The sequence below is a fragment of the Manis pentadactyla genome, chromosome 16 (assembly GCF_030020395.1).
Source record: "Manis pentadactyla isolate mManPen7 chromosome 16, mManPen7.hap1, whole genome shotgun sequence".
NCBI lineage: Eukaryota > Metazoa > Chordata > Mammalia > Pholidota > Manidae > Manis > Manis pentadactyla.
The window spans coordinates 73685303-73710889 of NC_080034.1; the positions used below are offsets into that span (position 1 = coordinate 73685303).

At 42.5% G+C, this 25587-nt stretch overlaps 1 long non-coding RNA gene across 1 annotated transcript in view; it reads right to left on the bottom strand.

Moving 5' to 3' along the window:
- Positions 1-11842: 11842 nt before the first annotated feature.
- LOC130681337 (uncharacterized) overlaps positions 11843-25587 on the bottom strand; it is a 142142-nt gene continuing 128397 nt past the window's right edge. Inside the window, exons 2-3 of the long non-coding RNA XR_008994411.1 lie at positions 12679-12823; positions 11843-12231 (exon numbers count right to left, since the gene is read on the bottom strand). This is a non-coding gene — a long non-coding RNA (uncharacterized LOC130681337). The remainder of the gene's footprint in view (positions 12232-12678; positions 12824-25587) is intronic.

Sequence of the window (25587 nt, forward strand, 5' to 3'; positions counted from 1 at the left end):
TAAAGAAATTAGAGTAGAATCAGTGTGAGCATGGAGCACCACAGGAACACACGGTGGTGGCTCCTATGCTGAGGGGCTGGAAGGCCCAGAAGAGGGGTGGTTCTCTCTAGACATGAGGAGCAGCGCCTGCACACGGAAAGCCAGCAGCAGCTTTGCTTTGACCAAAGTAGCCTAAAATGGGGTCTGCTGCATAGAATAGAGCTGAGCATACAGATTCCCATGCTTCCCTCTCTTTACTGGGTTTTGTGTCTATTCACCATAATCATTATTTAGATATGCTCCTAGTTGTATTACCATTTTCACTACCATACTAGAGTCACTGACAAGGCAAATACAGGCGATGCTTTCTTATAAGCACCAACTTTTCTATCCCTAACATTAGAAACAAAAATGGAAGAAAGAAATAATACAAAGAGAAGGACTCACATGTTAGTGATTTCATTTACTACCTTTCAGGTTACTGAATCATTTCGGAGGATGTGTTTCCATAACAACCTTATTATAATCGCATGCCTGCCAGAGGCAAATATATAGACCCATGTTTCAACTTCCTGTAGTCACACACTTCTTGAAAAATACTGAATGTGCAATTGTCCCCATCATTTAAAATCATTTAATGACAAAGCAATGGTCAGGTGCCCCAAATGGTTTTTTTTCATACCCACTAGCAATATTTGTTAATATATTCTTTGCCATACGAACTTCTAAATGTTCACTTCAAAATAGCAGGGGAGAATAAGTATTCACATTTTATTCAATAGAAGTTTTAATAGGAAGCAATAAAATACAATAAAGTAAGTGTCTATGATTTAGAATGAGAAATACCTGCCTTTGAAAGCTCATTTACTAGCTGTCTGACCTTGGGAAAATTCCTTAATCTCTCTGAACCTCAGCTCCCTCAGCTTTAAAACAGAGATAAAAGTAGGTACCTAATTGGGTAGACATGTGTAAAACATAGCATATTGCTTGACTCACGTTGGAGACTCAGTGTAGCTGCCCTCATGATCCCTTGTTATTACTAAAATAGCAATCTGGAGAGGGGCGGAAGATGGCGGCGTGAGTAGAGCAGCGGAAATCTCCTCCCAAAACAACATATATCTATGAAAATATAACAAAGACAACCCTTCCTAGAATAAAGACCAGAGGACACAGGACAATATCCAGACCACAACCACACCTGAGAGAACCCAGCGCCTCGCGAAGGGGGTAAGATACAAGCTCCGGACCCGCGGGAGCCGAGCGCCCCTCCCCCCAGCTCCCGGGGGGAGAAGAGCAGGCAGAGCGGGAGGGAGACGGAGCCCAGGACTGCCGAGCACCCAGCCCCCGCCATCCGGGCCAGAGTGCAGGGCGCTCGATACTGGGAAAACAGGGCAGCAAGAACAGTGAGCGGGCACTGGAGGCTGGGCGACAGAGGACATAAGAAAAGTGCGCGACCATTTTTTTTTTTTTTTTGCTTTTTTACTGCTTTGTTTTGGCGAGCGCTTTTTGGAAGTCTTAAAGGGACAGGGACCCCAATACTAGGGAAACAGGGCAGAAAGACCGGTGAGCAGAGGCCTGAGGCTGGCACCGGAGAATAAAGAAAAACGAACGACCACCTTTTTTTTTTTAATTAAAAAAATTTTTTTTTTTTTTTAATTAAAAAAATTTTTTTTTCTTGTTTTTTTTTTGTGGTCGTTGTTTTGTTTTGGCGGGTGCTTTTTGGAAGTCTTAAAGGGGCAGGGCGGGCCACTTAATCCAGAGGTAGGGAATCCGGGATCTCTGGGCACCCTAACCCCTGGGCTGCAGGGAGCAGGGAGGCCCCTTACGGAGATAAATAGCCTCCCAGCCGCTCCTGCTCCAACGCGACTCCACCACTTTGGAGCAGCTGCCCGAGCCAGGCCACGCCCACAGCAACAGCGGAGATTAACTCCATAGCAGCCGGGCAGGAAGCAGAAACCCTGTCTGCGCGCAGCTGCGCAGCACAAGCCACTAGAGGCCGCTGTTCTCCCAGGAGAGGAGGGCCACAAACCAACAAGAAAGGAAGTCCTTCCAGCCGTCACTCGTCCCAGTTCTGCAGACTATTCCTATCACCATGAAAAGGCAAAGCTACAGGCAGACAAAGATCACAGAGACAACACCAGAGAAGGAGACAGACCTAACCAGTCTTCCTGACAAAGAATTCAAAATAAGAATCATAAACATGCTGACAGAGATGCAGAGAAATACGCAAGAAAAATGGGATGAAGTCCGGAAAGAGATCACAGATGCCAGAAAGGAGATCGCAGAAATGAAACAAACTCTGGAAGGGTTTATAAGCAGAATGGATAGAATGCAAGAGGCCATTGATGGAATTGAAATCAGAGAACAGGAACGCATAGAAGCTGACATAGAGAGAGACAAAAGGATCTCCAGGAATGAAACAATATTAAGAGAACTGTGTGACCAATCCAAAAGGAACAATATCCGTATTATAGGGGTCCCAGAAGAAGAAGAGAGAGGAAAAGAGATGGAAAGTATCTTAGAAGAAATAATTGCTGAAAACTTCCCCACACTGGGGGAGGAAGTAATCAAACAGACCACGGAAATACACAGAACCCCCAACAGAAAGGATCCAAGAAGGGCAACACCAAGACACATAATAATTAAAATGGCAAAGATCAAGGACAAGGAAAGAGTGTTAAAGGCAGCTAGAGAGAAAAAGGTCACCTATAAAGGGAAACCCATCAGGCTAACGTCAGATTTCTCAACAGAAACCCTACAGGCCAGAAGAGAATGGCATGATATATTTAATACAATGAAACAGAAGGGCCTTGAACCAAGGATACTGTATCCAGCACGACTATCATTCAAATATGACGGTGGGATTAAACAATTCCCAGACAAACAAAAGCTGAGGGAATTTGCTTTCCACAAACCACCTCTACAGAACATCTTACAGGGACTGCTCTAGATGGGAGCACTCCTAGAAGGAGCACAGCACAAAACACCCAACATATGAAGAATCGAGGAGGAGGAACAAGAAGGGAGAGAAGAAAAGAATCTCCAGACAGTGTATATAACAGCTCAATAAGCGAGCTAAGTTAGGCAGTAAGATACTAAAGAGGCTAACCTTGAACCTTTGGTAACCATGAATTTAAAGCCTGCAATGGCAATAAGTACATATCTTTCAATAGTCACCCTAAATGTTAATGGGTTGAATGCACCAATCAAAAGACACAGAGTAACAGAATGGATAAAAAAGCAAGACCCATCTATATGCTGCTTACAAGAAACTCACCTCAAACCCAAAGACATGTACAGACTAAAAGTCAAGGGATGGAAAAACATATTTCAAGCAAACAACAGTGAGAAGAAAGCAGGGGTTGCAGTACTAATATCAGACAAAATAGACTTCAAAACAAAGAAAGTAACAAGAGATAAAGAAGGACACTACATAATGATAAAGGGCTCAGTCCAACAAGAGGATATAACCATTCTAAATATATATGCACCCAACACAGGAGCACCAGCATATGTGAAACAAATACTAACAGAACTAAAGGGGGATATAGACTGCAATGCATTCATTCTAGGAGACTTCAACACACCACTCACCCCAAAGGATAGATCCACTGGGCAGAAAATAAGTAAGGACACGGAAGCACTGAACAACACAGTAGAGCAGATGGACCTAATAGACATCTATAGAACTCTACATCCAAAAGCAGCGGGATATACATTCTTCTCAAGTGCACATGGAACATTCTCCAGAATAGACCACATACTAGGCCACAAAAAGAGCCTCAGAAAATTCCAAAAGATTGAAATCCTACCAACCAACTTTTCAGACCACAAAGGCATAAAACTAGAAATAAACTGCACAAAGAAAGCAAAGAGGCTCACAAACACATGGAGGCTTAATGACACACTCCTAAATAATCAATGGATCAATGACCAAATCAAAATGGAGATCCAGCAATATATGGAAACAAATGACAACAACAACACTAAGCCCCAACTTCTGTGGGACACAGCAAAAGCAGTCTTAAGAGGAAAGTATATAGCAATCCAAGCATATTTAAAAAAGGAAGAGCAATCCCAAATGAATGGTCTAATGTCACAATTATCGAAATTGGAAAAAGAAGAACAGATGAGGCCTAAGGTCAGCAGAAGGAGGGACATAATAAAGATCAGAGAAGAAATAAATAAAATTGAGAAGAATAATAAAACAATAGCAAAAATCAATGAAACCAAGAGCTGGTTCTTTGAGAAAATAAACAAAATAGATAAGCCTCTAGCCAGACTTATTAAGAAGAAAAGAGAGTCAACACAAATCAACAGTATCAGAAACGAGAAAGGAAAAATCACGACGGACCCCACGGAAATGCAAAGAATTATTGGAGAATACTATGAAAACCTATATGCAAACAAGATGGGAAACCTAGGAGAAATGGACAACTTTCTAGAAAAATATAACCTTCCAAGATTGACCCAGGAAGAAACAGAAAATCTAAACAGACCAATTACCAGCAACGAAATTGAAGAGGTAATCAAAAAACTACCAAAGAACAAAACCCCCGGGCCAGATGGATTTACCTCGGAATTTTATCAGACATACAGGGAAGACATAATACCCATTCTCCTTAAAGTTTTCCAAAAAATAGAGGAGGAGGGGATACTCCCAAACTCATTCTATGAAGCTAACATCACCCTAATACCAAAACCAGGCAAAGACCCCACCAAAAAAGAAAACTACAGACCAATATCCCTGATGAACGTAGATGCAAAAATACTCAACAAAATATTAGCAAACCGAATTCAAAAATACATCAAAAGGATCATACACCATGACCAAGTGGGATTCATCCCAGGGATGCAAGGATGGTACAACATTCGAAAGTCCATCAACATCATCCACCACATCAACAAAAAGAAAGACAAAAACCACATGATCATCTCCATAGATGCTGAAAAAGCATTTGACAAAGTTCAACATCCATTCATGTTAAAAACTCTCAGCAAAATGGGAATAGAGGGCAAGTACCTCAGCATAATAAAGGCCATCTAGGATAAACCCACAGCCAACATTATATTGAACAGCGAGAAGCTGAAAGCATTTCCTCTGAGATCGGGAACTAGACAGGGATGCCCACTCTCTCCACTGTTATTTAACATAGTACTGGAGGTCCTAGCCACGGCAATCAGACAAAATAAAGAAATACAAGGAATCCAGATTGGTAAAGAAGAAGTTAAACTGTCACTATTTGCAGATGACATGATACTGTACATAAAAAACCCTAAAGACTCCACCCCAAAACTACTAGAACTGATATCGGAATACAGCAAAGTTGCAGGATACAAAATCAACACACAGAAATCTGTGGCTTTCCTATATACTAACAATGAACCAACAGAAAGAGAAATCAGGAAAACAACTCCATTCACAATTGCATCAAAAAAAATAAAATACCTAGGAATAAACCTAACCAAAGAAGTGAAAGACTTATACTCTGAAAACTACAAGTCACTCTTAAGAGAAATTAAAGGGGACACTAACAGATGGAAACTCATCCCATGCTCGTGGCTAGGAAGAATTAATATCGTCAAAATGGCCATCCTGCCCAAAGCAATATACAGATTTGATGCAATCCCTATGAAACTACCAGCAACATTCTTCAATGAACTGGAACAAATAATTCAAAAATTCATATGGAAACACCAAAGACCCCGAATAGCCAAAGCAATCCTGAGAAAGAAGAATAAAGTAGGGGGGATCTCACTCCCCAACTTCAAGCTCTACTATAAAGCCATAGTAATCAAGACAATTTGGTACTGGCACAAGAGCAGAGCCACAGACCAATGGAACAGACTAGAGAATCCAGACATTAACCCAGACATATATGGTCAATTAATATTTGATAAAGGAGCCATGGACATACAATGGCGAAATGACAGTCTCTTCAACAGGTGGTGCTGGCAAAACTGGACAGCTACATGTAGGAGAATGAAACTGGACCATTGTCTAACCCCATATACAAAAGTAAACTCAAAATGGATCAAAGACCTGAATGTAAGCCATGAAACCATTAAACTCTTGGAAGAAAACATAGGCAAAAACCTCTTAGACATAAACATGAGTGACCTCTTCTTGAACATATCTCCCCGGGCAAGGAAAACAACAGCAAAAATGAGTAAGTGGGACTATATTAAGCTGAAAAGCTTCTGTACAGCAAAAGACACCATCAATAGAACAAGAAGGATCCCTACAGTATGGGAGAATATATTTGAAAATGACACATCCGATAAAGGCTTGACGTCCAGAATATATAAGGAGCTCTCACGCCTCAACAAACAAAAAACAAATAACCCAATTAAAAAATGGGCAGAGGAACTGAACAGACAGTTCTCCAAAAAAGAAATACAGATGGCCAACAGACACATGAAAAGATGCTCCACATCGCTAATTATCAGAGAAATGCAAATTAAAACTACAATGAGGTATCACCTCACACCAGTAAGGATGGCTGCCATCCAAAAGACAAACAACAACAAATGTTGGCGAGGCTGTGGAGAAAGGGGAACCCTCCTACACTGCTGGTGGGAATGTAAGTTAGTTCAACCATTGTGGAAAGCAGTATGGAGGTACATCAAAATGCTCAAAACAGACTTACCATTTGACCCAGGAATTCCACTCCTAGGAATTTACCCTAAGAACGCAGCAATCAAGTTTGAGAAAGACAGATGCACCCCTATGTTTATTGCAGCACTATTTACAATAGCCAAGAATTGGAAGCAACCTAAATGTCCATCAATAGATGAATGGATAAAGAAGATGTGGTACATATACACAATGGAATACTACTCAGCCATAAGAAAAGGGCAAATCCAATCATTTGCAGCAACATGGATGGAGCTGGAGGGTATTATGCTCAGTGAAACAAGCCAAGCGGAGAAAGAGAAATACCAAATGATTTCACTTATCTGTGGAATATAAGAACAACGGAAAAACTGAAGGAACAAAACAGCAGCAGAATCACAGAACTCAAGAATGGACTAACAGGTACCAAAGGGAAAGGGACTGGGGAGGATGGGTGGGTAGGGAGGGATAAGGGGGGGAGAAGTAGGGGGGTATTAAGATTAACATGCATGGGCGGAGTAGGAGAAAAGGGAGGGCTGTACAACACAGAGAAGGCAAGTAGTGATTCTACAACATTTTGCTATGCTGATGGACAGTGACTGTAAAGGGGTTTATAGGGGAGACCTGGTATAGGGGAGAGCCTAGTAAACATAATATTCGTCATGTAAGTGTAGATTAGTGATAGCAAAAAAAAAAAGGGCAGTTCCTGTGTGGTAACCTCCAACGAGTTCTACACAAGGGTATAAAGGGCATATAAAAGTGTAGGCAAAGGGTCTGTTTGTGTTTATACAGAGGATCAAAGCCTAATTGGGCTACCCCGAAAATGAACTAAGATACGATATGAAAAAGAACTTCCAACATCTGCACTCTCTGGAAGACTCATGCCAGAAGATGATCATCAAAAAACCCCAACAAAGATCCACGCACTGCTACAGTTGTAGATGCACTCATCCCACCAGTTCCTGGACTTGCCATGGGAATGAGGAAGGAGATATCTAAGCTGGCCTGTGCATACAGTAAAACAACAAAATTGGACTGGATCTATACTGTTGGAACTCAACCAAGAATTTGGAGAAGTGCAAATTGTAGCGCTCCAAAGTCTTACAACTACAAACTATTTACTGTTAAAAGAACATATGGCATGTGAACAGTCCCCAGGAATGGGTTGTTTTAATTTGTCTGATTTCTCTCAGACTGTTCAAGTTCAGTTGGACAATATCCACCATATCATAGATAAGTTTTCACAAATGCCTAAGGTGCCTAACTGGTTTTCTTGGTTTCACTGCAGATGGCTGGTAATTACAGATATGCTTTGGTTATGTAACTATACTCCTATTATGTTAATGTGTGTGTGCAATTTAAGTAGTAGCTTAAAACCTATACATGCTGAAGTTACTCTACAAGAAGATATATCAAAGAAATAATCAATCTTCCCATGTTTTATTCCGCCTGCTACTTCTTTAGCTTTTCTTCTTCCTTCCTAATTACAACCCTTAAATAGAATTCGTGCCTCATATCAAATTTACCGAGTATCATAATTCTTCCAAGTGGTAAAGATACCTCAAGACAAATGCTGGGCATAGAAGCCACAGGGCATAAATATGCAAAGAAGTAAAAAGCTAACTTTTTCAAACAATAAGGCTTCTCTCTCACTTACCAACTTCACATTTCCCTGTATGGCCCCGGAAGATGACTGGTTAGCCAGAGACGGGTAAGATTCCTCAAGGGAGGAACAACCTAAGACAGGCACAGTCGCAGGGGGGCCATCAGGTGAGAAATTGGGGATCAACAGAGGTGAGGCTTAGAACCTCACCCCCCCGTTCTGAGAGAAATGTTCTGCATACGTGGATGTTTTATTGCCCTGGTCTAGCTTGGATTAACACATAGTCTACAGGCACACCCCTGATCATCTACATTTGCTCTCTTACAACACTAAACTATGTTTTCTACCTTTATCTTGTATCTACCTACCACTTCAGCATTTTATTAAAAATAATAATAATAAAGAGAGAAATGTGGTATCCACATATAAACCAAGTATAAAAACCAAATGAATATTCATATTTGAACTGACTGTTTAGAGTTCATAATGCATGAGCAAAACTGAAAGTTTCTGTGATGACTGCCCTTGTACTGTTCACTATGTAACTTATTCATTATGTAAGAATTTGTTCTACATGTAAAAACTTGTTTGTTATGCCTCAGAAGATTGGAGACTGACAAAAATTAGGCTTGGGGTGGATTAATGATTGTGCATTGAGCATTGACTCCCCTATACAGAATTTTATTGTCGTTAACAACCATTTGATCAATAAATATGAGAGATGCCCTCACAAAAAAAAAAAAAAAAAAAAAAAAAGGACAGACTTCCAATGGTAAAATAAATTAGTAACCGGGATGTAATGTATAGCATAAGGAATATAGTCAAGATATTGTAACAGCCTGGTAGGGTGATAGCTGGAACCTAGAATTATGTATATAAATGTTCTACCACTGTGTTGTACACTTGAAACTCATGTAATGTAATACTGTGTGTCAACTACCCTTCAATAAAAAATAATTATTTAAAAAAAAAAACAAAACAAAACAAAAATAATAATAATAATAATAAAGAGAGAAATGTGGTATCCACATATAAATCAAGTATAAAAATCAAATGAGTATTCATATTTGAACTGACTGTTTATAGTTCATAATGCATGAGCAAAACCAAAAGTTTCTGTGATGACTGCCCTTGTACTGTTCACCATGTAACTTATTCACTATGTAAGAATTTGTTCTCCATGTAAGAACTTGTTTGTTATGCTTCAGAAGATTGGAGACTGATGAAAATTAGGCTTGGGGTGGATTAATGATTGTGCATTGAGCATTGACTCCCCTATACAGAATTTTATTGTTGTTAACAACCATTTGATCAATAAATATGAGAGATGCCCTCACAACAACAACAACAACAACAACAACAAAATAGCAATCTGGTTAACTTCTGACTTCATGGCTAGTGGCTTATTGAATGCGCAGTTCAGGGGCCAGAGCTTAGGCTCGAGCCAGTAACACCTGTATTTGAATCCTGGGTGCTCTGTGAGGTCCAAGAAAAGCCACTCGACCTCTGGAGGCGGAGCCCCTTCCAATGGGAAGTCTGAATGTGAATGCCTACCTTGCCAGGTTATTTCAAAGACTGAATGAGGTCATTCTTCTGGCACATGGTAAACATTCACTCAGTAGTAACCCCTAGTATCAGTCTGATCATCACAGCAGTAACTGAAAATCAGACCACCATGTGGCTTGTATGCCTTGGAGTAAAATACCGTCGCACACGGGCGTGTTGGAAAGGATCATCTTCAGCCGCCAGGCGTGGCATGTCACACTAGGAGGCCAGGATTCACCAAATGTCTGCATGCAGGCAGTGTTGGTGATTGCAGAACCCGGAACCCAGCCTGTGAATATCCCCAGCACTCAAAGACCCAAAGTATCTGGCAGATACTACAGATTTTGAGAGCTGGAAATTTAAAGCAACCGCCTTTTGCTGTGTAAACTGTGTGGAAGGATAGAGTGTGAAGGTCCCCCCAGTCTCCAGATCTGCTGTTGGGCAAAGCACGCGGCCCTTGGAGACTCAGCTGCTGTCCCAGTCTGTCCTGTAGACAGTTCCGGGGGGCCTAGTTCCAGGGCCTACTGCAGACGAGCAGTAGGGGCCCTAACATATGTTCGTCCCTGTACGTTACAAGTGGCTGCTTTTAACACACATGCACAGAAGGCAAGAGCAGCATCACGTTCCAGAACGTCCTGCAGAAACCACAGGAACACGCCTGACATCTCGTTCATCAACAAGTTTTATTTCCTACAATTGAAATAGTTCAGATCTGAACTTCCAAAGCTGCAGCAGGCCGGCTTCCCCCGGAGCCCAGGGAAGAGGGGCGGGGGCGGGACGAAAGTGAACAAAGGTAGGGGGTCTCGGGAGAGGCGGTTGGGCCGCGCTCCCTGTTTTCTCCGACAGTCACACAGCAGGTCTGGTGACAATGCTGAGGGCAGGTCGGAGGTGTGGATAGAAACGACGCCGCAGAAGGACGCAGAGGCACGGAGTCATCAAGCCCCCGGCAGATGGGGGGGTCCTCCCGGTTCACCTCGGGGACGGGGGCACGATGGCGGGCTAGGGGCTGGCAGCGGAGGCCTGGGGCTGGGTCTGCATTTAAAAAAATCCTTTGGTTAAAAAGGTTTCCTGAACTATGCGCCTTTTCTTTTGCCTGGGTAGTGTTTGCCTGCGGGTGACCCTACAGCGCTGGGGAGCGGGAAGGGGGTTGGCCAGGGTCCCCGCGGACCTGCCGCGTGGCCCCGAGGTCGAAGCGGGGCCGACGGGCCGACGGCGCGGCGCCTTTCCGTCTCACGGGCAGAGCCACCAGGCCGAGCAGGGCCGCCGACTCCAGGGCGCCCGGCTCCTGTCCCGGGGCTGCAGCCGCGGGTGCGCGGGGGGCGCCCAGGACGCACCCTCCGGGCCCGGGGCGGGCGGCGGCTACGGGGCCTCCAGGCGGCGGGCGTCGCCCTCCTGTCCCGGCTGCGCGGCGGCGGCGGCGGCGTCCTCCACGGTCACGAGCAGCGGCTCGGCCGCCGGGCCGTCAGGGGCGGGGTCGGCCTGCGTTGCCGCCTCGTCGCGCTGCTCGTCGGGCGGCTCAGGCGCGGCGGCGCGGCCGGCGGCGTCCTTCTCGATCTCCCACAGCCCCTCGCTGAAGCCACGCCGCCTGCCGGGCTTGCCGAGGCGCTGCTTGTGCTGCTCATACGGGAGCAGCTGCCGGGCGCCCAGCAGCGCCGTGTCGTGGGTGCCGAAGAAGAACACGCGGTAGCGGCCGGCCGCGGCCGCCTGCTCCACCCGGGCGGGCCAGTGCGCGTAGCCCCGGAGCTTGGCGAACACCAGGTCCCCGCGCCGGTACTTGCGCCGACGGCAGCGCGGCATGGCGGTGGCGGCTCTGGGGCCCTATGGGTCCGCGGCCGGCGTGCGATGGCGGTTGGGGAGGGCGGGTACCCCGGCCGGGCCGCGCGCCCCTTGGGACAGCGGTGCCGGCGCGCGGCCTGCAGGCCCAGGAGCCGCCCTGGTGGCGGGGCGAGGCCTGCTCTGCGCGGGAAGCTCCACACCCTGCGCGGGACCGGGGCGCTGGCTGCTCGGGGACCCCGCAGGCTGCGCGTGGGGCCGGGACGTGGGGTGTCTGGGTCTGCCCTCACCTCCCCGCAGGCCGGCCGCGGGGCAGCACTCGTGGGAACCAAGCTCTGCTCCCGCCGACGTGCTGGGGACCCAGGTTTCCCAGGCCACGGACTCAGAGTGTCGTCGTGGCCCAAGGCGGCTCCAAGGAGAGAGGCTCGGGGCGCCCGGGCTTGTCACGGCGCTGCGCCCCGTCGTTGCTGCCAGCCGGGAGCCGCACCCCAAGGCCTGGGCCCCTGGACACACCGCTGCACAAAGGCCTTCCGGCGTCGCCCATGGGCGTGACTGGCAGACGGCCTTCCAAGTGTGACCCGCGCGGCCCGCGGGGAACCGGGAGGATCAGCGCTCCGCACAGAGGGGCACCGGGAGGGTCGGCCTGCATAGCCTCTGGGTTTGTTTCTGTGCAGGAAGGACCCACTGGACACTGGACACCCCCGGTGGTGGGTACCTGCTCGGGAGAAAGAAGTTATAATAGGATGCACTCAATCATTGTAAACAAGTTCTTTTAGCTTTTCTGTCACGCTCATTTCTTAGAATGTTTATCTGTCTGAAAATAGCAACAGTTTCACCACCACTTCATTCCCGATGTGACACTGCGCTACGAAGAAGCAGCATCTGGCACGTTCCCTCTGTCGGTGTCACATAAATACCATGACTCAAGAGCTGCACAGTGGCCGTAGGCGGTGGCGGGACCCACAAAAAAAAGGAGCGTGAGGTCCTGTAATGGTCCCGACTGCAGACGCAGCCTTCCTCCTCCGCAGGGTTCTGCGCCCTTTAACGGGTCTCATGCCCAGTTGACCAGGGAGGAGACGGTCCGGTTGGCATGTCCGGAATGGGTATTAGGCCCTCCCGTCGGTCTGAAATTATGAGCAAACTAAAAACCAGTGGCTCTTACTGTGTGATCCCAGGGAGAGGGTCCGGGCTGGCATAGCCAACGCGAGAGACTGTTGTTGGGCAGTTGAACCGCAGCAGGTGAGCAGCTGATGTGAGGGTATTTGGGGCTTTGAGGGCTGAGCAAATAACCAAAAACCTGCCAAAACCTGCAACAAAAAGTAAGGAAATGGAAGCAAAAGATCCGTAGAGAAGGATCTAGATCTGCAAAGGGTGATAGACATTCTGTCACCCAAAGGTGCATCGTTCTGCTATCTCTGTCCTTTGCCCACTAATGCACCATGTGGTGCCAATGGGCTGGGCTTTAAAATTTAATCTAAAGACATACAGCACCAGAGACTACATGAAAAGAAATGCAAGCTAGTCTTGAAAAGCTAAATGATGTGATCTTCACCTAACTCTGAAGGGATTCCAGCAGAAATCAGTGGGAGTACGGTTAGTAAGCTAATAGGAGGAAGAGTGGATATACTAGAATTCGGGAATCCCTCACTTGTTTACAAGCCTTGTAAGGCTGGGAGTAGACAGAAGCTTTCTGAGCCTCTGCTATATGATCTTAACGTGTTTAAAGTAATATATAGAAATTATCTGAGGAGCACTGTAGGTACAAAAGGCTAGACAATGGGTCTGGAAGCCCATGCTGTACTAACAACTGTGACGCAGAATTTCATTATGTGTAGGATTAGGCTATTATTATTAGGCTAAAGGAGGGAAAAGTGTGTCAGAGGGTTAGAGCCAAAGAAAAGGGCACTGGAGAAAGAAGAAAGCCCTCTGCCGGCTGAATTCCCCATTTCCTATGGAATCACACATCCAGCAGGACTTCTGTATGAACGAAATAAAAGTTTTTACTTGGGAGTATTATTTTTAAAAAACAGTTGTAACTCCGGCAAAAGGAAATCCCACGGCAAAATACCTTTGAAACCGACATCAGTCACAGGGAGAAATAAATTTAAGAAACGCGTTTATTGCTTACAAGCAACCTTCCCATGTCTCTCTCAGCCCAGATGCAGCACCAGAGCAAAAAATTCCACCCAGCGTTTCTGGTCCTTCGCTGGCCCTTGTAATTGCCTATTGACATGGAGATGGACCACTTCTCTCCACCCCGTGGATACACATATCGATATGGAGATGAACTAAAGCCAGCCGAGAGATTCTGGAAATACTGCAGTTTTACCCACAGTATTCCCCAGTTGAACTTACCACCTAAAGGCAGCTTATTCTAAAGGGAGCACGAGACGAAAGTGGTGCAAGCCGAATGGGTTTGAGGAGTGAGATAGAGACACTTTCACAGGTACGCATTCCTTTTATACCTGCATCTTCGGTGACATAATTAAATGTGATCATGGCTTCTTGTACCCTTGAAACTCGTTGCTTTTAAATTTATTGTCTCTTTTGTTCAAAGTGAGAAGAGCAGGGGAGTGCTGTTCGTGGTGACTTGGTTAGATCTAGATTTGGCTCTGATACAAACAAAGCCCTCATGGGCAAACTCCACCTGTGAATTCCCGGTAATGAGCTGTCCATGAGCTCAAATGTCTCTCACAAGTCAGGATGTTTTCAAAATTAAATGTACCAAGAACACCTGTTCGTAAAAAGGCCCTACTTTCAGCAGCAACGTACTTATCAAAGCCCCCTTAGACCCAAACACGGAACACTTCCTAGTTTCCTTTTCTGGAAAACTAATGATAGGTTTAAAAGCGGCTTGGCAACAATTAGGAGACATGGACACTAAAACAAGGTAATTGTGGGAGAGAGGAGAGATACCTAACTGATGGTTTCTTGTTTAATTAGTTTTAAATTCAATTAGTTTGGTATAAACTATGATTTAAAGTAATGTAATTATTTTCTATGTGTTTTTGTCTCCATTAAAAAATATTAGCTGCCTCTAGGCTTATACAACAGAAATGTTTATACATGATTGATATTTGGGCTAAGACATTTTTTTTTTTTAATGTTCTAGCAGACATAATTATACAGCTGATGACCTTTCCCCCACCTCTACCATAGGTAGAAAATCCCCCTGGTGTCTTTTTTTAAAAGTCACAGGAGGCGCACTACCTCTCTGTTTTGCCACCTCTATGTTTCATCAGGGTCCACTTAACCTTTAATGCCTCAGGATTTCTGAAACCCAAGGGGTTACTGGCTTGGACATAAACTCACTATCAGTGGGGATGTCCTGGGGCTAACGGGTAATTTAAGGAATGTTCCCAAGCAGCTGCATCATTATCAACTTGAAGAGTGAGTCAAATCTGTACCTGCCTTTGGTGATGGGATTTGGGGAGGGAGAGACAAGGGTATAGGTTTTGCAAGTGGTTATTGCGTCCCTGCAATTTGGCCCCCCCTTGACCAACCATTAATGCTATGGGGTGGCATAAAGGAGGGGCAAATGGACAGATCAGAATTGTTTGCAAAACTGCTGCTTTAGTGGCCCTGGGAAGAAAACTGCCACTATAAAATTAATAAAAGTAGTTGGTTAAGAATAATTATATTTCATTACACTGATGTGTTGGGGGCCTGAAGATTTTTAAAAATGCTCTTTGGGAAAAAATTATTTTAAATAAAATGTGTTGCAATATATGAATATTTAAAAAATTTGAATCTTGCATGATAATATATCCAAGCTCTGCCACATGAAAATGTATGAGTTATTTTTTTAATCTATATAATTAGCAAAGTTTAAACAAGTTACCAATGCTGGTGAGTATTCAGTAATTGGGGATTCAATGCATATAACATGGACCATTTACATAATTACATAATTAGATGGCCATATTTTGTGTCTTAAAGGTCTTTAACATACAATTAGTTGACCTGGAAAATGCTTACAATATGAAGTAGAGTGAAACGACAGAACAAAATGTATCTCCTATTTGAGAGAAAGGCTGTTTGAGAAAAACAGAACAGTATATGTCAAACATGTTGCCTGGCATCTATTAAGTGTTCAGTTACTATTAGCAAATACTATTAAAATCGCCAGTACTAGCTCTGTGTCGTTAAAAGGACAATCTATTTTTACATTACATTTTACATATTTTTTGTTACTATATTTTTTCCCCATAAATTGTTTCTGGCCCTAAATTTAGTTTGACAACTTGCCAATGTTCCTTTAATTTTATTATAATCATGTACTTTTTCTTATTTTTTGGAAAGGATGTGCTCTACACATAAAAAAGACACATTTTTGAGAGACTCGCGATGAACGACGCCGTGTCCGCAGCGAGCGCGGAGGTCAGCTCTGCGGCTTCAGTGTCGCACTTCCGCCATCGCAGGAAGACCTCGTTAAATGGTTAAAATGGCCAAAGGTTTCAGAAAGCCAAGCTAACGTTTTTGCTGATGTGACCTCAGAGGTCACCTCTGTTGTCTCTTACTCTTCCTTTCAAAATAATTACCAAAATACTAATATTTGGGAATAAGTGACTTATGCCATTTCCTTTTAACGAAAGCATCTACAATGGGCATGATAATGAAAAGGAGAGAATTTTTAAACAAAGATGCTGAATTTTGAATTTATGAAAACAGTGTTTGGAGATGGACCATAATTTTGATTAATCAGTTTTTTTTCTATTTCATTATTACACAGTGACTTTAATTTTTCACTTAATTTTGGTTAAAGATAACTTGTATTGAGTTGGTAGTGATCTTTCTCACCAAAGAATTATTGGAAGTGAATGGTTTTGTCTTTTTAAACACTAGGAAAGATATATTTAACCGTCAGAACAATTTAGGTTTTTCTATACTAGGGAATGTATATCATTTGTTGAAGTACATAAGTACTCTAGGGAGTTTGCTGGCTTTATATAAATTCAGAAACTCATAAAGCATGAAATAGAGACCAAGTAAAAGACTATCAGAGCAGTAAAAAATTCTGCATAACTTTCCTAAGCCATCATCTGAGCTCAGTGAGATCTCCAACAAGCAATGCCTCTCCCTTTAGTAGTTTGTTCCTTTTAATGCAGGGCTGGTCATGAAAACACACTTCTAAACGCCTCAGTGAAATGTCCTGTATAGCACAGACGATGACACTTCACACACTTTGCTAGCACTTGTCTCTTTGGTCACTCTTCATCGTGAAAACTCTTAGACAAAATGTAGAATTCTGGATACTTGTAAAACAAATATTTAAATAAGACAGGATAGCCTTCTCAAATAATGACTCTATAGCATCTTACTACGCTTATGGACAGTGACTGCAATGGGGGTTGCGACTTGATAATAAGGGTGAATGTTGAAACCACAATGTTGCTCGTGTGAAACCTTCATAAGATTGTATATCAATGATACCTCAATTAAAAAAAAGATTGTATATCAAAGATACTTCAATAAAGAATAAAAACAGGATGGTCTTCTCATCTTTGCTCTTGGAACTCAGATGACAAAAACCCATACTCTAGTACTACTTGTCAAGGTGTCACCATAATGAGAATATATTCAGAATAAGTAAAGCTACAATGAAGCTGCTACTTTTTAACTATAATTTATTGAGCACTTACATGCACATGCTGATAGAAACACTTTACGTCTATTTTCTCAACTCATTCTTAGAGCACTTTTCTATACTGCTTTCCCCCCACCACCACTTTTTCTTTGCCAGCCCACCTACTCATTGTGAGCACAGTCATTGAGGAAACACCACCTGTCATCAACCAGAGAAGCTGGTTAAGAGACAAGGAGGAGACAAGAATACTAAGAAAGCAGAAATGTCATGGGTCACAGAAGGGTCAGGAAAAGGAGATAGAGGAAACTGTCAGTCCCTAGAGCACCTTCAGTTCCCGAGCTTTTCCCTGCAATTTGAGTTGGGTTTACATGTATCCTTACATTAAAAACAGTGGGTCAAATGTGTATCTGCTTTCGATGATGGAATTTAGGGTGAAATGAAGGTGCTGATTTAATCTTAGGGGTGTCTGAGTGAACCTCTGTTTTTTACAATAAAATGTGTGTCAGCAGAACAGTAATTATCCTGATCATATATGATGGGCAAACATTTATAATAGTAAAATGAGATTAGCCACACATCCAGGAGTGTTGGCATAAACACGGTCTCCAACATAAATATAACTGATAAAATGCTGCTTTTTGGAATGGCCAGCCTTTCTTTTTCTCCTAGATATTTATAACTCTAAACTCTAACTATGTAAGAGAATTTTTAAAAGAGTTTTCAAAGGACATGTATTCTGATAATTTTATCAGCAGCTGTCTAGTTCCTCATGGGTGACCAAGCTTTTTCCTCTGTTAGTAATAATAAAGTTTTCTGTGGACAGATAAATTGCAAAATGCTTAAGTGTTAAACTGGATAATTAGTATTAATAATGATTAATAACACTTTAAACAACTATAATTTTGGAATAGTTAATAGAGTTATTTTGTCTTTACTAATTTTAGTTGCTTTACACACTTTCAATATAAGTGAAAAAAATGAAAGCATATTAACTTTTTTAAATTGTGAAAGAGACTAATTTGGTTTTGTTCATTTTTCTGCTTTTTCTTCTCACTGCTTTACAGGACTCCTGTGACATGACAGGCAGTTTTTAGGCTGCATATGTAGAAAACGGTGAAAAGTAAAATCCACAATTCAGTGTGTCTTTTAGGACAGCAGTTCAGTTTATGTGTTATCTGAGTGCTCGGTGTGTGCGAGTAGAAAGCTGGTGCTGCAGGGACGATGACACGACACAGAACCCTCCAGCCAACGGTCCCACTAGGTGATCTGTTATATCCATTCTTTGATATATTTTGAAATATTATTTGCGACTGGCTTTATAACTTACACATTATTTTTATATATACACTATATACTCAAGCAAGTTTATTGTTTTGCTCAGTATTTCCATATACTTGCTAATATTCTGTGTGCTTTATCTATTTATGATAAAAATGTCAAAATTTTCCATGTTATTTCTAGGTCTGTCAATTTCCTTTACATTAAGTTTGTTTCTGCTTTGTACATTTCAAGGCTCTATTGTTAGATACCTACATATTCTTTATTTTTGCGTTGTTTTACTTCTATGAGAACTTTTGTTTCATTAGAGTGACATTTCCCTATTGAAGGCTCTTGCTTTAAATTCTACTTGGTGTTAGCATGCTGCAGCAGCTTTTTGATTAGCGTTTGACTATTAGAGCTTTTTAATCTTCTTTGCCATCTTAACTATACCCTTGAAACCAGTATATGAGCAGATAGCTTTCAATCCGATATTAAGAGAATTTGATCTTTTTAACATTTTGTGATGAATTCTGTGTCTACCAACTCATTCTGTGATTCTGATTTACCATGCCTTTGCAGGGTTTTTTTTTCCAAGCTGTTCTGTCTTACTGTGGATTGATAAAGTTAGTATCATGATCATTATCATCCTCATATTTGTTCTTCTCCTTTGCTGGTTTGGTAACTCTCTTCCTCTAACATTATTGTTTAACATATATAACTGTACATGTTTCTAACCAAATCTAAAGACTTCAGAGTGTTCTAAACACCCCTAACACTCCCATTTGCAATTGCCTAAAATTCTACCTTTTTATGATTTCATAATGGTTATTTTTTTAAATTAGTATATTAGATTTATTCACACATTTTATCACTAATTTCTTATGCAGTCTTCCTTTTAATAAAGAAACATGTCACTTAGTAATTGTGCTAGTGAGGATATGGGGTAGTAGATAAATTCTCTGGGCTTCCTATAGCTAAAAATATCACCTCACAAAGAGTATATTAGCTGGGTATATAATTTATGTTTAAAATTGTATTCCTTCCAGTGTGACGGCATCACTGCACTGCCTCCAGCGTCCATCGCTGCGGGGCTGACTCCTCTTGAGGTGCCCTGTCTCTTTTTTAAACTATCAAGTCTTTCCTTTATCCTTGATATACTGCAGCTTCACAAAGACATGTAAGGGCTTTTTTCTATTTATTATGATAGATACATGGTGGAAACTTTTACTCCAAATTCATGTCTGTCCTCAATTCTAGAAGACTCTTGTGTTTTTAAAAATATTATCTCAGACACCCCCTCAATTATTTTGCTGGGACACTTATATGTATACGTATATTAAATTATCATGATTTATAGCCCATGTCTCATGTATGTGTTAAATTTCTACCAACTATGTTACACATTCTGTATAATTTTTCATAACTGAATTTGCATTTATTCTGTATCTGATTAAAGAGTATCCCAATTATCATATAAATACTAGTTTTCACTTTAAGAATTCCTAATTTTTTGTATCTACCCTTCATGATTTCATTTATATCTATTTTGGTTTCATAATTTCTCACTCTTCTTATGGGGTTATTAAATTCTCCATCCTTTCAGAGATTCTAAACATACTTATATTAAAACCACTGCTGACACTTTTCTTTAATTTTCATTCCATCTGGCATGATGTCATTTCCTACTGCCAAGTGGCAGCGTGGCTCAGGGCTGCCTGCCTGCCGGGACCGTCTGCTGCTTTGCGCCTCCCTAGGAGGCACCACTATAAACACCGTGTCCCCACAGTTAGCAAATAAGGGCCTTTCGAAGCTCTACGTCCAGTGTCAGGAGGCCCCCCACCACACAGCACTGAGACCAGCTCTAGTGTCCACTGCATTCAAGGGACCTTATCTTCTACCCAGGTCTCCACACACCTGCAGTGTTAGCTTCTCTTAACATTTTGCATTTCATTCCATTTCCAGTGCATTGGTACATTTAGTATTTCCAAGCCATTTAAATGAATCTTTTATATTTTATCTGCTATTTGCCATACGTTGAATCAGAAAAGGAAGGTCTGAAAACATGAATTTATAACATCTTAATCAGGTCTCAGGAAGTTATACAAAGTCACGCATACCTGTTCCCTTAGCAGTTTGCAAGTTAACTGAGGAGGAAAGAGTCTGTGCATGAAATATTTAGAGAATCCAAAACAGATTCTAATAAATATGAAAGCTTGATATTTATACATCAACAATCCAGGAGACTTTTTGGGAGTGGTAAGATTTGAGATTTTTCTTAAGGAATATGATTTGAATGAACAAAAAAATATATGAATTTTAACTTCCTTACAGATTCACTTTATTTTGTGCCTTAAAGATGTATTTTATGTCCCTTCCATAAGTGGTTTTGAGGGATACAAAGACAGTGTGTTAAACTGTAGAGCTCTGGGTGCATAATCAAGTGGGGATATTGAGAGAAAACTATTTGATTGAGGTCCTAGCAGTTTCATTAAATAACTTATCTTAGGAGTCATTTAGTTTTGGAGATGCTGATGCAGGAGATGAAAATATGTGCATGTATCTAAGTCCCCTAAGAAATATTAAGACTGTAACTACTGTATTATTGCACTTAAAGAAATATTTTTAATGTATTAGCAATAACTAGTTGGATCAGTACTGATTCATTTCCCAGAGAAATCCAGTATCTAAAGCTGAGAATATCTTATTTCCCTCTGTGCCTGAGTTCCCGCTTTAAGCTACTTCATCAACTTTTCATGCCCTCAGAAAAACCTAATAATAGTTGCACCGCATAATGCTCTAATACACCTCTGATGCCTGCTATTCAGGGCCCTTCCTAGGGGTTCGTGATATATTCCAAGAGCCAGTGAGTGATACTAACAAGAGGTAAGTCGTTCCCAAATAGGCTCACAATTTATTTAATGCCTCTGCTTCAGTCTCTCTTTTTCATGCTACACCTAAGTCCACAGAGCCATTTTACAGAAATAATAATTGTCATTGGTCCTGTGCCTGTTACTTCCAGGGGTTAGCTTGACTCAGTCTCGTAACATTCTAAGTGAAGAAAAACATGTGGCTCTTGCGCTGCGCCGAGAAGAGCAGCTTCAGGCTTTACCACAGGCACTGGTAAGTCTACAGACGAAAGACTCAGCCGTTTCAAGGAGGGCATGGAAAACGGGAGACAGGAAGATTAACCCACCAGACGTGTGTGTTTTAAGTCAACTTGACTTTCATTTATTGCAACCCTGACATTGGAATAAACCTGGTATATGTATTTTCAAAATGCAACCAAGTGGTAAAACATGATATCTTTCTTTAAAGCTTTTTTAATCGAATGCACCTGGTGCTTTTCTCTACCAATTTATGTTAAAGCCACACACAGGCAAGCAGAACCTAATTAACCACTAAAGCAATAAATAAAGCCTTTTATAAGACCAAATATTCTCTGGGTCAAGCCCATGAACTACATGAATTATAAATATGTGTATGTATGTTTGTATATGTATATGCATGTATATGTATATGCATGAATGTTTGTTTATATATGTATGCATGTGTATCTGTACATAAATATAAATGTAAATGTTTACAATACACACCCTATAATTAACCTTTGTTGTAACTGTCAACTTGTGTGATTGAATACTAATGTCATAGAGATGTCTTCTGTGCAGTGGTCTGATCTTCCTAAGTGATGAGAGGAAATCTCTAATTATATAAAGATTGGATCATATTAAGTTTAAAGTTAAGATTCTTTAAAATACATGAAAAATAATTGTTTCTACAATGGTCATTAGCTGAGTCCTCTCATTCCACAGGCAGCTGTTTGGATCACAAACACTGTTAAGAGACAGTTCTGATCAAACCCCCGCAGTCCCCACGGGACCTCTGGAGAACAGGGAGCTGGTGCAGAGGCTGAAGGCGAGAGCAGAAGGCCAACTTCACGCCCCCCCACCCGACACGACCGTTGTCAAAACCAGGGCCCCGGCGAGCCTGGCTGTTCCCGGCTCCCTCTGCTGCGGCAGCAGAGGCCCTGGGAAGAGAGACCTTGGGCTCTCGTGGTCTCTTCAACTTAGGAGTTTTGCCCCTGGAACCTGCACTCCGTGAATGTAGGGTGGTTTCAGTTCAGTCTCACAGAACTTCATTGAGCATTTACAGGTACAGGGAGTGCGTAATGAACTGACCCGAACCCCATCTTCCAGGAGTTTATGGCTAAAAATGCTCTCATCTTGCCTTTCCTCTTGATTGTCACTGCCATGGTGACTGCTGTCATCACAGACCACTGCAGGACTTGACCTCAGTGCGCAGTAGTTCCAGACGGGCCAGTATCTAAAGCTAGGAATATCTTATTTCCCTCTGTGCCTGAGTTCCCGCTTTAGGCTACTTCATAAACTTTTCATGCCCTCAGAAAAACCTAATAATAGTTGCACCGCATAATGCTCTGCAATTAAAAAAAAAACGGGTGTCCGGTTCTTTTGAAATGATCTCCTGTCTGTATTGTCTTGATTTCAAGCACATTTCTTTTTCTGTTTATTTTGGTCTCTGTTGTCCATGTTGGAGTCTTTCCCTCATGTGTCTGCTAGTGATGTCTGTCCGCCTTTGTTCCAGAATGAGGCCCAGAACTGATGCTCAGAAGGTCTCGAGTGGGCGTGAGGCTCGTTCTGGGGCGGTCTGCACTGCGGGGGGATCCTGGCGGCTGGCTGTTTTATTGGGGACTTCCAAGTGGCATTATCTGTCGGTCTCTCTTCTCCAACTGGTTAGTTTCCCAGAAGGGAAATGTCCTTCATGTTGTTTCAGGAGCGAACAGAGTAAAAAGTTAAGTTCCCTTTTTGCCATGCTGGTAAGTAATCAGCAAAATGCTAAATGGGAGTCTTCTATGGAAACACTCTCACATTTTAAAACAATAGACTTGAGATAAAAATGTATGAGTACCAGCCTCTGCTTGGTGTCTGTCATTCCACACATACTCAGTTTTTATGAGTTCAGTAGTTACATTATGATTTGATGGTTTTTCCCTTTCAGTGAAATAGAATGTCAGTGCTATTTTCAGTCTGAGTAAAATATATTGAAATTTGCTTTTCAATACCCGAGAACAGTCCTCTTCAAATCTGTACATTGTTTATGAGGAAATAATTGCTGAAGTGAGTGCCTTAGTTACGTAGATTACACTCACTTACGTAGATTAAAAGTGGTCACAATCTGGATCCGAAGTCTTTTAACTGAGTCTGCGTGTGTCAAACACACCTGGGCTAAAATCCTGTGGGTTAATTTCAAGTTTATTTCCAAAGGATTCTTATTTCTTCCAAATATTGCTCACACTTCCAAATGTGAATTTTACATACTTTCCTTCTGAATTTGCTGCTGAACATGTTATTTTGATTACTGTTGTCAGGAAGTATCTCAATATTTTTCCTCCTCAATTGCTTCTTCAGCAGATTCTCCATTAGTCGCGGCTGCAACAGTCCGTGCACGAAAGTGAGAAGAAACATGGCTTCTGTGTATTGCTGCAGTTTCCTGTTCTCTAAACCACTGCTCACCTGTGTCAGCGGGGGCAGGGCTGAGTCGGCCGCTCCAGGAGGGCGGATAGAGCGAAGCCATTGACGAGGCAACAGGGGCATGTCCGTCAACAGCTGTGAGCATGGGTTCCAGAGTCGGACCTACCTGGCTTCGAACCCCAGCTGCTCCACTTGTTAGTCTTGTGACCAATTACTTCATTTTTCTGAGCATAGCACATCCTCATCTGTAAGATTGTGGTAATAATAGAAATTCTCGCTCATATGCCTACATGTGAGTATGTGAAATTAAATGTAATAAAGTTTGAAAGGCATTTAACTTGTGCTTCAAATGTGGTGTGCACCCAGTAAACATTAGCAACAGCTGAAAAACACCAATATTACTACTACTGTATCAAAGTAGGGTACACATGGCTGCGGAGAGAAAATTAATCATGTAATTTATTCATACATTTGACATTTATTGAGCGCCTTCTAAGTGCCAGATGTTATTCTAAGCACTGATGTTATAAAATGCCTCCACCCACAGAGTTTACTTACATTTTAGTGGGAAACACAATAAGATATGATATGACAGGATATACAATGTCATACTGATAATACAGAGTTAAAAGGCTCCAAAGGAAAAATAAAACAGAATAAGGAATGCAGAAGGCTTTGGTGTGATGTATGCTCTTTATACAAGGTAGCAGGGAAGGCTTCTCGGAGGAGGAGACATTGGCATGCAGACTGGAGTAGACTAGGCAGATTCCTGTGGGAAGAGCTTTCCAGCAGTAGCCTGGGGTATGCAGAGGCCCAGCATGTGAGCACAATCGCGAGGTTAAAAGAATAGCAAAGAGGCCATGTGACTACAGCTGGGGAGGTGGTACCTATAGGCAACAGGGGCAGACAGACAGACAGGGGCCAGGAAGGTAAGACCTTGGACATGATAGAGACTTTTGATTTTACTCTAAGCATGATTAGAAACAATTGGCATATTATGCCCAGGGAATGAACATGTTTTGACTTATGTTACATGTACACATGGCTTAAACCCTCTGTGGGAATGTTGCTGAGCCCCTCAAGGTTGTTCTGTCACTTGTTCTTGCAAGGGTTAAAGAGACAAAGAGTATAAAAGCAGTAAACACAATGTTTGGCATGAACTACATGCTCAATATCCTTAAACACTAGAAATTCCTCTTCAACTCAAAGTCTAGGACAAGAAAAGACACAAGGCCAGTTTCAACCAGTGCTTCCTTTCCCAGTGGGTAATCTCAGCTCCCAACCTTACCTCTGTTACAGACATTCCTAGGAAAGCCTCTTTTTCCCCTACAGGACTCCTAACATTGTGCTTTCCTTAAGAGGCATTACTTACACTGGCATTGACTAACAGAGATCACTTGTTACCAGCCGGTGACACGTTGAGCAAATGGGGAACAGGACTTGCATTGTGACTGATGGGCTGGTAAAGGGAAGTGGATCTCATACGGGCCCCTATGCAGAGAGAACCCCTCATGGGCCCAGAAGAATCTGCACAATCTCTGGACCTGGGCTTGGAAAGAGACAGCTAGAAAACAGTAACCTGGGGGTGCGGATGAGTAAGATGCTGTCTTCAGAGGGTCCTACCCTCTGGGCCGGGATTCCTTTCCTTTCTCCACTTGTGAGAAGTCTGTGTCACACAGGGCACACACACAGTGATGGCACATTCATTCCAGAGGCCGAGCTCAGAGCCAAGCTC